At 42.4% G+C, this 10,077-nt stretch overlaps 1 protein-coding gene across 1 annotated transcript in view; it reads right to left on the bottom strand.

The window, feature by feature from the left end:
- pgfb (placental growth factor b) overlaps positions 1 to 10,077 on the bottom strand; it is a 46,244-nt gene that overhangs the window by 5,519 nt on the left and 30,648 nt on the right. The window lies entirely within an intron of this gene.

Raw genomic sequence — 10,077 nt, 5'->3', positions numbered from 1 at the left:
GCGGTTTCCTCCTCTGTCATTATTTTTTCCCATCAGCCCCTGATAAACACAGTGCATTTCCTATTCACATGGGAAAACACCACAACTCTGGGCCAACTCCATCTCAGAGGGGAAATCTGCATTTTATTAAAAAAAAAGAAGTCCTCCAGCAGGAGCTGATGACAGGCATCAGGGAACCCACTACCACGCAGTGTTCCCTTCACTTCAGACTCTGGGAGACACACACACACACACACACAAACAGGCGGACAGGATGGTACTTCATATGCAAAGTGTGGAGCCAAAAACTTTACTCCAAATAAAATCAGACGGCCAACTCCTGCAGATGATGAAAGTCAGGGCTGTTGCTTTTTACACCATCTGTCCGCTGGTAAATTGGATCTACTTCCTGTTAGGAGCCAAATGAGGGTGAAGATAACATCTGTCATCACATAGCTTCACTCTGCTGTCCCCCCTGACTCACCCCCACGCCCTCCTCCCCCCTCCACCTTCAACAATGTGATTAAAGAGGAATGTCCTGCTTTGATGATGCGTTCACACTCGCACCGACATTTCAGATGTGGAACTGTCACCCAGACAGACGTCAGGCGGGTCTGTGTATCCGCGGCTCTCTGACTGTATCGTCGCAGCAGCAGGAACCGTTGTCTCCTGACAGGCTTCACATCAAACTCTTGCAAAGGAGCTTCCAGGCAGACACTTTAGGCTCAGTCCCCCCTGAGTGACTGGAACCGATGAGGCAGCTCCCTTCTGACCGAAGTGGACGGTCGTCAGGCCAGAACACACAGCTGTTCCTCTGACAGCAGCCGGTTCTTTGACGGGTGAAAGTTCCTCACCCGGTGTCACAGCAGTCTTGGCTGGGTGAGCCAATCAAATGGCCTGCTAATGGCCTGCTGGGTGAGCCAATCAAATGGCCTGCTACACGACACTCAAAACACACTTTTAGTTATTGTTCAAGGTACTTTCACTTTTGTAATACAAGACCAGGATTCAAACATCAGGAGGAGTTTAGATCCATAAACCCATCTTCTAAGACATCATCGTGGCAATCGTAACTGATTTTACATGATTGTGCGGTACATCCTAGCCTAGTGGTCTGTGGCGCTAAACACCAAGAGCCGCAAACAAACGCTGACCATTTTAAGAATGGCAGTAGTGCCATGACGTTTTAAGTACTGTAACAATAATAATAACAATAATAATGATAAAATCTATGAAGATGCTCAGTCATCCAGGTCATAGTCAAGGTTAAAGAGGTCCGTTTGGCAACTGGACATGAAATTTTCTCTAGAACACGTTTCGCCTCTCATCTGAAGAAGCCTCTCGGATGAGTGGCGAAATGTTTCCTAGGGAAAATTTCACATCCAGTTGCCTAACGGAACTCTTCGATCTCAATAATAATAATAATAATAATAATTTGAACTTTCTTCTTGATCACTACAGGATATGGCCCAGGAGCCACAGGGTGACGATTCTGGGACTAGAGCACAGAAGTGAACATTTGACACTCTCAAATATGAACTGTAATAAACTGTTAAAAATGCAGCTGCTCAGCACTGTATCACCACAGGCTCAGTCTGTCCGACTGGGATGTCTAACATTCCATGTTAGGTCATCAACCACCGGTCAAAAAAGTTCAACTTTTTTTCAGTATTAATTTTTTTCCCAGCTTCTACTACTGTATTGCGTCCCGGGTCATGTGGTGACCCTAAGTTCAAACCCAGAAGCGATGGGGCGAGGTCAGAGGGCACTTGGTTAAAGGCACACTAACATCTGCCAAAACTGTGGCCACTTTCTGTCCATTTCGTGGTCCACATCTGGAGGACAAACACATCAGACAGAGACTAAATCTGAACCAAAACATTAAGATCTGGGACTGACAGTACAGCTCGAGAGACTTCAACAGTTTACTCCTGAGTGACAGATCATACATTTCCTGTATTGTATTGATTAACTCTACTGTACTGGATTTTACCGTATCATGGGTGTAAAACAGTATAAAACACACTTTATCAATTAATCCATCGTACAAGACGTAACATCTTCAATAGGATAAGATCTCTGGACTGGTCGGCCTGGAGAAACAGACAATAATGAGACCAAAAAGCACTGGAGGGAGATTAACTTGAGAACAAATGACACAGCAAAGTCTGCCTTCGCTCTGGAATTATTCACATGTATTTGGTCTGACTTCAAATGACGACACCGACAACATAATCCCACCAAGATCCAGGACTGAGGATACACTGTGGACTGGAACCAGGATCTGGATTAGTAACCGTCTTATGTCTGTCCATCTGTGACCTCACAGGAACGATAGATTGATATCACTTAACTTAACACTTAACAACCTGCGGCCACTGGAGCCTCAGATTTCTCTCTGTGGCAGCTGAGACTAGAAGCCTGTCTCTGTCTCCTGCTGCTGTAGCTCGTCTCACTGAGGTTCAGCTCGGTGTTCATTTCTGAGAAGCTTTTTTTTTTTGCATTCCAGGAGATTAGCAATTTCTGAATTTCTCATCTCAACCAACACCTAAAACCCAGATGGCGCCAATAACCATGTCACAGTCAGAGAGACTGAGTTCCATCTCTATCCCTGTTCTGATCAAGTCAGCGAAAACTCATGAATCACAACTGGTAAGTGATCAGCGTTTTTACAGCACCGTCTAGTCTTGGTGACCGACTCCGTCCAGTTGCCCTCGATGTAACTATTTTTTGAACTACCAAACAACTACACACATGAATACCTGCAGTATCTCCTTATACTTGACTGACTGACAATAGTTTTTACAAGAACACATTTGACCTACTGATCCACCGTTGGGTAGAGACTTCAGGTACGTCAGATAAGAAATCTAAATTAGTTGTGAAGTCCATTATCATAAACATGAAAAGTGGTTTTAATAACCCAACTATCCATCCAGTTAGCAATTCACCAAGGAAGCCACCATCAATCCAGCCATCCATCCATCCATCCATCCATTGTTGTTCCATTCATTCAGCCAAGACCAGGGGACTGAAGCGGAGTTGTACAACATGGTCAGGTCACTAATTTCACTGTGATCTACACACAACAAACCGTGGACATTCAAGACACTCAGAGTAACCGAGTTTAGTAACGACCAACTGTAAGACAAAAATATACAAGTAAGTTTTCTTACCCTGGGGCAACAGCCATGTTCTAAGCGCTAAAAGACAAAGAAATATGTACAGCTAACATTGTACCCTGGGGCAACAGCCATGTTCTAAGAGCTAAAAGACAAAGAAATATGTATTTTGTTCTAATGAATTATTAAAAGCTTAATTCATTATTCAAATCAGATTGTTACTGATGGAAAATGACATTTATAAACTAGAGGACCTGCGTCTAAAAGCCTTTATGACATGTACATGGTAAATGTGCAGTGAGAGTCAGGGTCTCACGGGAATCTGTTGTATAGATGAAAAAAAAAGTTTTCTCAAGACAACTGGTTCTCAGAGAACTTTTTTAAGCCCTATTGTACTTAAGCTGCCAATGACGTGACTGATTTACAAATTCAAAGGCACTTAGTTAGAACGTGATCGTCATCTACAGTGGTTCGAGCCCCTGACGTCTCTGAGGCAGAAGTTAGTGAGCAGTGGCTGAGACTCCGGGTCAGATCTGAGGACTCGTTGTGTCCCTGGGCTCCTGCTGTCAGTCCACAGAGGCCCCAGGCCCCGTTACTCTCCGCTCCCACACAGCTGAACTGCGTCATCTTTAACCTCCTCGCTCAGCTCCATCTGTCAGAGGAGGGGCAGCGTGCTCAGGGAGCCGGAATAAAGCATGACGGGGACCGAACATAATTTCATGAAAGGTTTGTTCAACCTAAAGAGTGGAGTAATTAAAAGAGGGGACGGGGGGGTATGGATAATTTAACAGCAGGTACTATAGTCGGCTGCCAAAAAAGATCTGGACACCAGCCAGTCTACATATTCCACTGTGTTCTGCACCGCAAATCAAATGCTGAGTAGCTTCTTTGTCAGTTGAGCCTAAATAGAGAAGACTCCTCCTCCGCAGCGAGTGGACGGGAAACGGCGGTGAAACTAAATTCATCTGTGCTGATGTCTGGGTTTCTCTGTCGTTCACACTGCAGAACAATGACCAAAACTCAATGTATGTCTTGAGCCGGGGTGATGGTCAACACCAGGAATTTAAATAGCACTTGTTGATCACAGTGAACAAGGTGATAAAAAAAACCAAGACATTCAACCACTTTGGCTTAAAAAAAAAAAAAAAAAAAGGAACGCACAATAACGCTGCCATATTTAGCTGTGCTGGATAAAATCCTAAACAATAAAAAACCACAGACGTGTTATTCTCAGTATAATCTTTGTTCCACTTGATTTGTGCTGCAGCTTCTAAAGTCTTTTCCAGCTCTACATCTGACTCAGGTTTTCCCATGTAATGTGTTATAAGGCAGACATGCTGAACAGACCAGCGACAGGAAAACTAGTAGAGTGAAATATAATGAGCAACGTTGATCAAACGAGTTTTGGGAAAAATCCCCTTTTTGGCCAGTACAGACTCTGGCAAACGAGGATGCAAGCTGTTTATGTATTATGTCTTTACAAGATGTGACGCTTAAAACTTAACCTTGGTTAGTGAGAGCAAGGAACAGTCCAACGATAACATGTTAACTAGTAGCTGTTGAACAAAATTCAGTATAAAGGCAGAAATTTTGAGGTTGTTGTTGTTGGTGAAAACAGCAGAATTAAGTTTCCTCTCCCTTCACTATTGTCTGTAGGGGGCGTTGTAGACAAAGAGAGAAATGATAACTAGGGATGTCCGATATCTGTAATGTCTGTAGGGGGCGTTGTAGACAAAGAGCGAAATAATAACTAGGGATGTCCGATATCTGTAAGAATCGTTATCGGTTTTCCCTCCGATAATGAAAACCCGATAACACGATGGCTGGGTTTCGCCAAATGATGTGCAACCTGGAGAAAAACGTCTGTATGTGAGAGTAAAAGCCACTAGATGGCAGCATTGCAGCTCATTTTATTAATCTATTTTGTTAATCAGAAGAATGCTGGTACCAGCAACTCAATAATAGTGGTATGTACAGATAAATAAATATATATTACGCAGCACTCAATAGTATTTTAACTTGTGTCCCCTAGGGCATTGTTTCCCAAAGACTGGGTCGCAACCCTCAGGTGGGTCGCAAGAGATTTTTTTGGGGGGGTGGTCTGGCATCATGCAGTGACAGCGTTATGGTTCTGAAAAGTACCCAGCTGGGTCTCTGAGGTGGTGAGGTCAGAGCTGACAAAACACCAACAGATGTCATCAAAGCACAAGGTTGACGTGACCCAACAATTTCTCAATTAATCTGGACGAATGGTGCTTCAGAACCCCCGACTGATGTGTCTGTACTACAGCGTCTTGGCAGGCTGCTGGTATTTCCTGGTGTCTCGACCGGCTGTCAGGCCTACAGGTAACATTAGGACTTTAGGAAATTAAAGTTGTTCACGCAACATCCTTAATTTCCAGTCACTGTCACTTTAAATTTATATCAACCGAACTCTGTAGTCTGTAAATTCAGCATGTTCTCCACATGTGCGTGGCTTCTCCGGTTTCCTCCAACAGCCTCCCAAAAAAAATTAGGTTGATCAAAGACTCGAGATTGACCAAACCCTTCAGTGGACTGGAGAACTGTCCACATCGTAACCCCGCCCCTCAGACATGGTCAGCTGGGATTGGCTGCAGCTCCCCACCCCCGTGTGATACCCTTCAAATGAATAAGGGGTAGATAATGGATATATGGTTATGGACAGTATGTGTAATACTTCAACAGTGACAAAAATGCTGACTCAGCATTTAGGGCATGACTCATCATGAATGAATGAATCAGCTCAGTGTTTATTCTAATTTAACTAAAAGCTTACTCCGGAATAAATACTCTTTGAAGACATATTAATAATAAAATTTAGATTTTTTTTCTCTGCATTTACCTTAATGTCTGTATTATTTACGTTTCTCCATCAATGTTTTGTTTCTCCATCAATTGTTATATTGATCTGTATCTGGCATCTTTATGCTGAAACTGTTTCTGTTCTATTCTGTTCTGCTCTGTTCTATTCGGTGTATGGTTGGTTTCACAGAATGACAGCAGTCAAATTGGTCATTTCTTAATTTTGATACTGAGTTTGGGCACAAACTGTCTGATTCTCATGGAGTAGTAAAAATAAACAAAAACAAGGAAAAAAAGGTTAAATGACAGGAGGGAGGTAATGGTCCGTATAAATGTTGATTTAGATAGACACTATTTCCTCAGTGTCCTGGATGTCCGTTTGTGCATGGACAAATGTCCCCCTAAAGACACATGCGCATACACACACACACACACACACACACACACACACAGCTCAGGTCTTGAGATAAGGCTGACCGGTAGTAATTGTGGTCTCTATTACAGTAAATGCTTTTCTCTCAGTGTAAACCACAGTAATTACATCAAGATGTGAGATTAAAGCTGACCAAGTGGACGACTGCCCCGAGCGACGCTGCTCCTCCTCCTCCTCCTCCTCCTTCACAGGAGGAAGGAGAAATCCATATTTCCTGATGGTGATTGTGACCCTCCCCAGGGCAGGGACATTACAACGGTGGAGGAAAAACACAGTCGTACAAACGAGAGCCCTGTCTGTGCGTGGGTCACTGGCCGCTGCTGCATGTGGACATCTGATGGACTGAGACGTTCCAGGGAATGAGGATGAATTAGGAGGCCTTACTGGAAGTGCTGGCCAGGAGAAATCTGAATTTCTCCTGAAGTTCGACTGTAGCAACACAAATATTGCCAAGTAGTGTTGAATAAAAACACACCTTGTGAAGACACAGAAAATACAGGCAGAAATGTCCTCTACAGCAGTGATTCTAAACCATGGGGCCGGGGACGAAATTTGGGCCGTTAATGAAACCTAATGGGCCGCAACAAACTTTCGGTTTTGTACCTGTCGATCACAGGACTGCATAGTTTATCAGCTGAAGACACCAGTGATATGTTACCAAAGAGAAACCCAGTTACAATGCAACTGTCGACCACACGGTGGCGATAATGCATCAGTCAGTTCTTTAATAAGCTCTATAATACACAGAGAAGACGATCTTCTGCGCTATGCTAGCTGTAGCAAAAAGTATGGAGAAGTTTTTAAAACAAAAAAAAGAAGACGAATGTTGTGTGGAAACCCTGCCCCGGGAAACACTAAATTCTTGCCAAGGTTCAATCTGGACTTCATCAAATCTAACATTTAATCTAACACCTAGTCTACAGATATACCAGAGTTCTGAGATTTCCTGTTTTTCTGATTAAACTGCCTTGAAATGTTAAGCAACTTCTGGCAAGTGATTCTATTTTGGTTCAGTGACTTTCCTCACAGTAAAACACCGTTGTCTGACTGAACGGAACTTTACAATTAACTCCATAAGTGACATGAACCAAGTCAAACCACTTTTCCAAAAATGTCCCATTTTCACAAAGTTATTGTCCTTCAAACACTGTTCTACGCATTAAAAAATACGTAGGAACACATCAAATACTGAAAATGTATACGACAAACACAGTATGTCGGTGTAAGTTCTCAATCATCCGGATCGAGTAGTTATGGAGAAGGCAACTCAGGAACAGAAGCTTTTATCAGGCAACAATGGACAAAACAACATCACTAACAAAACACCAGATATAAGGTGTAGTTGATAGAAGAGTGGATGGGAACCAATGACAAAACTGGCCTCAGCCCCAACCTCCTGAGGTCTGTTTCATTCTGAAAGTATTTTTTCTTTCATCGTTAAAAGTAAAAATTCAGACGTACAGATTTCAAGATTTCGACTTCACTTCATACCAGAGATCTTTATCACGCTTGTTCTGCCTTGAAAGGTCTGAGTCATTTTTGATCATTTCTGAGTCTGGCTGCTGACTCATGAGGGATGTCTGTCATGTTGGGCTGTACATGCAGTTGCATGATTTCACTTGTGTTTTACGAGGAACTTCAGGTACTTTGTGCGCATTCCAGCGGTTTTGGTGTGATGAGGGAAAAGTTGTGAAATAGACAGGAGGCAACAGGTACAGCAGCCGTTTCCAAACATATCTGAGTCTTCAGAGGGAAGTGCACAAACGTACCACCAACGTGCACGTGCGGTGAAATAGGTGACGTGCGTAAGCCGGGAAGGAACGTGTCTAGAAATATGGACAGTTCACGGAAGGTCGCCATTGTTCAGAGAGGAAACCCCAGGTGCTTCCTCCCCAGGCGTGATGTCATGCTGTTTGGACATGTGACCAGAACAAGTGCATGGGTGTAAATCATTAGGACACGTATTCAGTCACCTGCTGCTGCACGATTCTCCCTAAGTACAGAGGGGGGCGCTGGAGCCAATCCCAGATGACATCAAGCAGAAGTAATGGGACCAGTTTGAACAGGTCACATACAAAGACCTGGGATCAATCTGAAGTGGTGCTATATCAACTCTACTTTAGTTTCATTCACACACACTGAACACAAACTACACACAGTAAGAACCCGGTACTGAGCCACAGTACGAGTCACTCATACTGGTAACTGGTCATTTCAAGTTGATGCTTTAGGATGGTCACACACAAAAAGAGTGCTTAGTATGTTGCCTTACAGCAGTGGTTCCAAAAGCGGGGGGCAGGGCCCCAAAATGAGTATAAAGCTGTTGCTTTGATTTGTTTGCTCAATGAAAATATAGTTTTTGTAGGACTTGTAACTTTTTATTAACATTAGGTGGAGTTTCTATCTACAAAAAAGTGGCGCTGCAGCAAAAGGTTTGGAGTTTGCTCAATGAAAATATAGTTTTTGTGGGCTGCAGCAAAAGGTTTGGGTAGAATTGACTAAGAACAAAAAAAAATCTGATTTGATCTCTTATGAAGGGTATCAAAATGTGACCTATTATTACAAAAACAGAAGTTCACAGATACCTGCAATCTGCTCACGTGTACTCTCAAACACTATACTTTATATTCTAAATTACTTCACAATCTAGTATTATTCCAGATTAATACATGCTTGAAAATGGGTTTTCAAACACTCAATACTACACCCAATCACCATTATACAATTTATACAGTCGCTCTTCCAGCCCTCCTTGATTTATATTACCCTACACGCCTGTAAAGCTTGTGGCAGCTTGCTTATTGTCTTATTGCTGGTTGCTGTGTGCCGTTGCCAAGCGATAACAACCAGTTAGGACTTAAGAACTGAGCAGCAATTAAGTCTAATTTTTACAGTTCACTTGTGGTTCCCCTGAAAGTGCGAACGCTTCCAACAAAATGGGAGGAAAACCCACTGGAAATCCCACAGCTTTAGGCTAGCCAAGATTCTCAGGTATGAGTATCAGCTCAACACAAACCAAAAACGCCCTTTTTACAACGACAACGACACAAAGTCGACCACAACACAGCTCGTATCAGTGATTTACATTTTTATCTCCTATATTTTTTGCCAATTAAGAGTTAAATAAACGTCCTATCATTCCCAACATCAGATTCATCCTGGGTTTGATGGTAAAATTCTGTTTCGCCACGTACTTCCGAGATTGTCTCCAAGATATGTTGATGTAACAATAAATTTAAAATAAGATAATCCCGTTGACCACAGTGCCATCTAGTGACTACAATACATGATTTTTCATGAATTAATTTGGTTTGTTGCTATGCAAATATGTCACAAATGATGTCTTTCCCAGGTTATAGGAACCTATGTTCTCATAGGCCAGGGATCACCCAAAGTTTAGAGCTGCCACTAGGGGGTGCACAAGACAATGTGATGGCATTTAGAATTTTTTTTATTAGGATTTTTCTACACAATAAAGACATAATTAATTAAACTTTAAATTAAAAGCTGACATTTTATTTCTAAATACATTGAGGATATATTTATGTCTTCTGGTCATTTAAGCATGATTAATCTGCTGCCTTTATAAGAACGCCTGTTACATTTGTTTGTTTTTTGGAAGGTGTGGAGAATTGGGGGTATATATGGGATATATAAGGATATATATATAAGGTAGACTGGGTAGGCTGTACTGAACTCTACGACACTCACAGTTCTGTC

This window comes from Cynoglossus semilaevis, chromosome 1 (assembly GCF_000523025.1).
Source record: "Cynoglossus semilaevis isolate Cse_v1.0 chromosome 1, Cse_v1.0, whole genome shotgun sequence".
In the NCBI taxonomy this organism is placed as follows: domain Eukaryota; kingdom Metazoa; phylum Chordata; class Actinopteri; order Pleuronectiformes; family Cynoglossidae; genus Cynoglossus; species Cynoglossus semilaevis.
The sequence above is the reverse complement of the archived record's forward strand: the minus strand, read 5'-3'. Positions and strand labels throughout refer to the sequence as shown.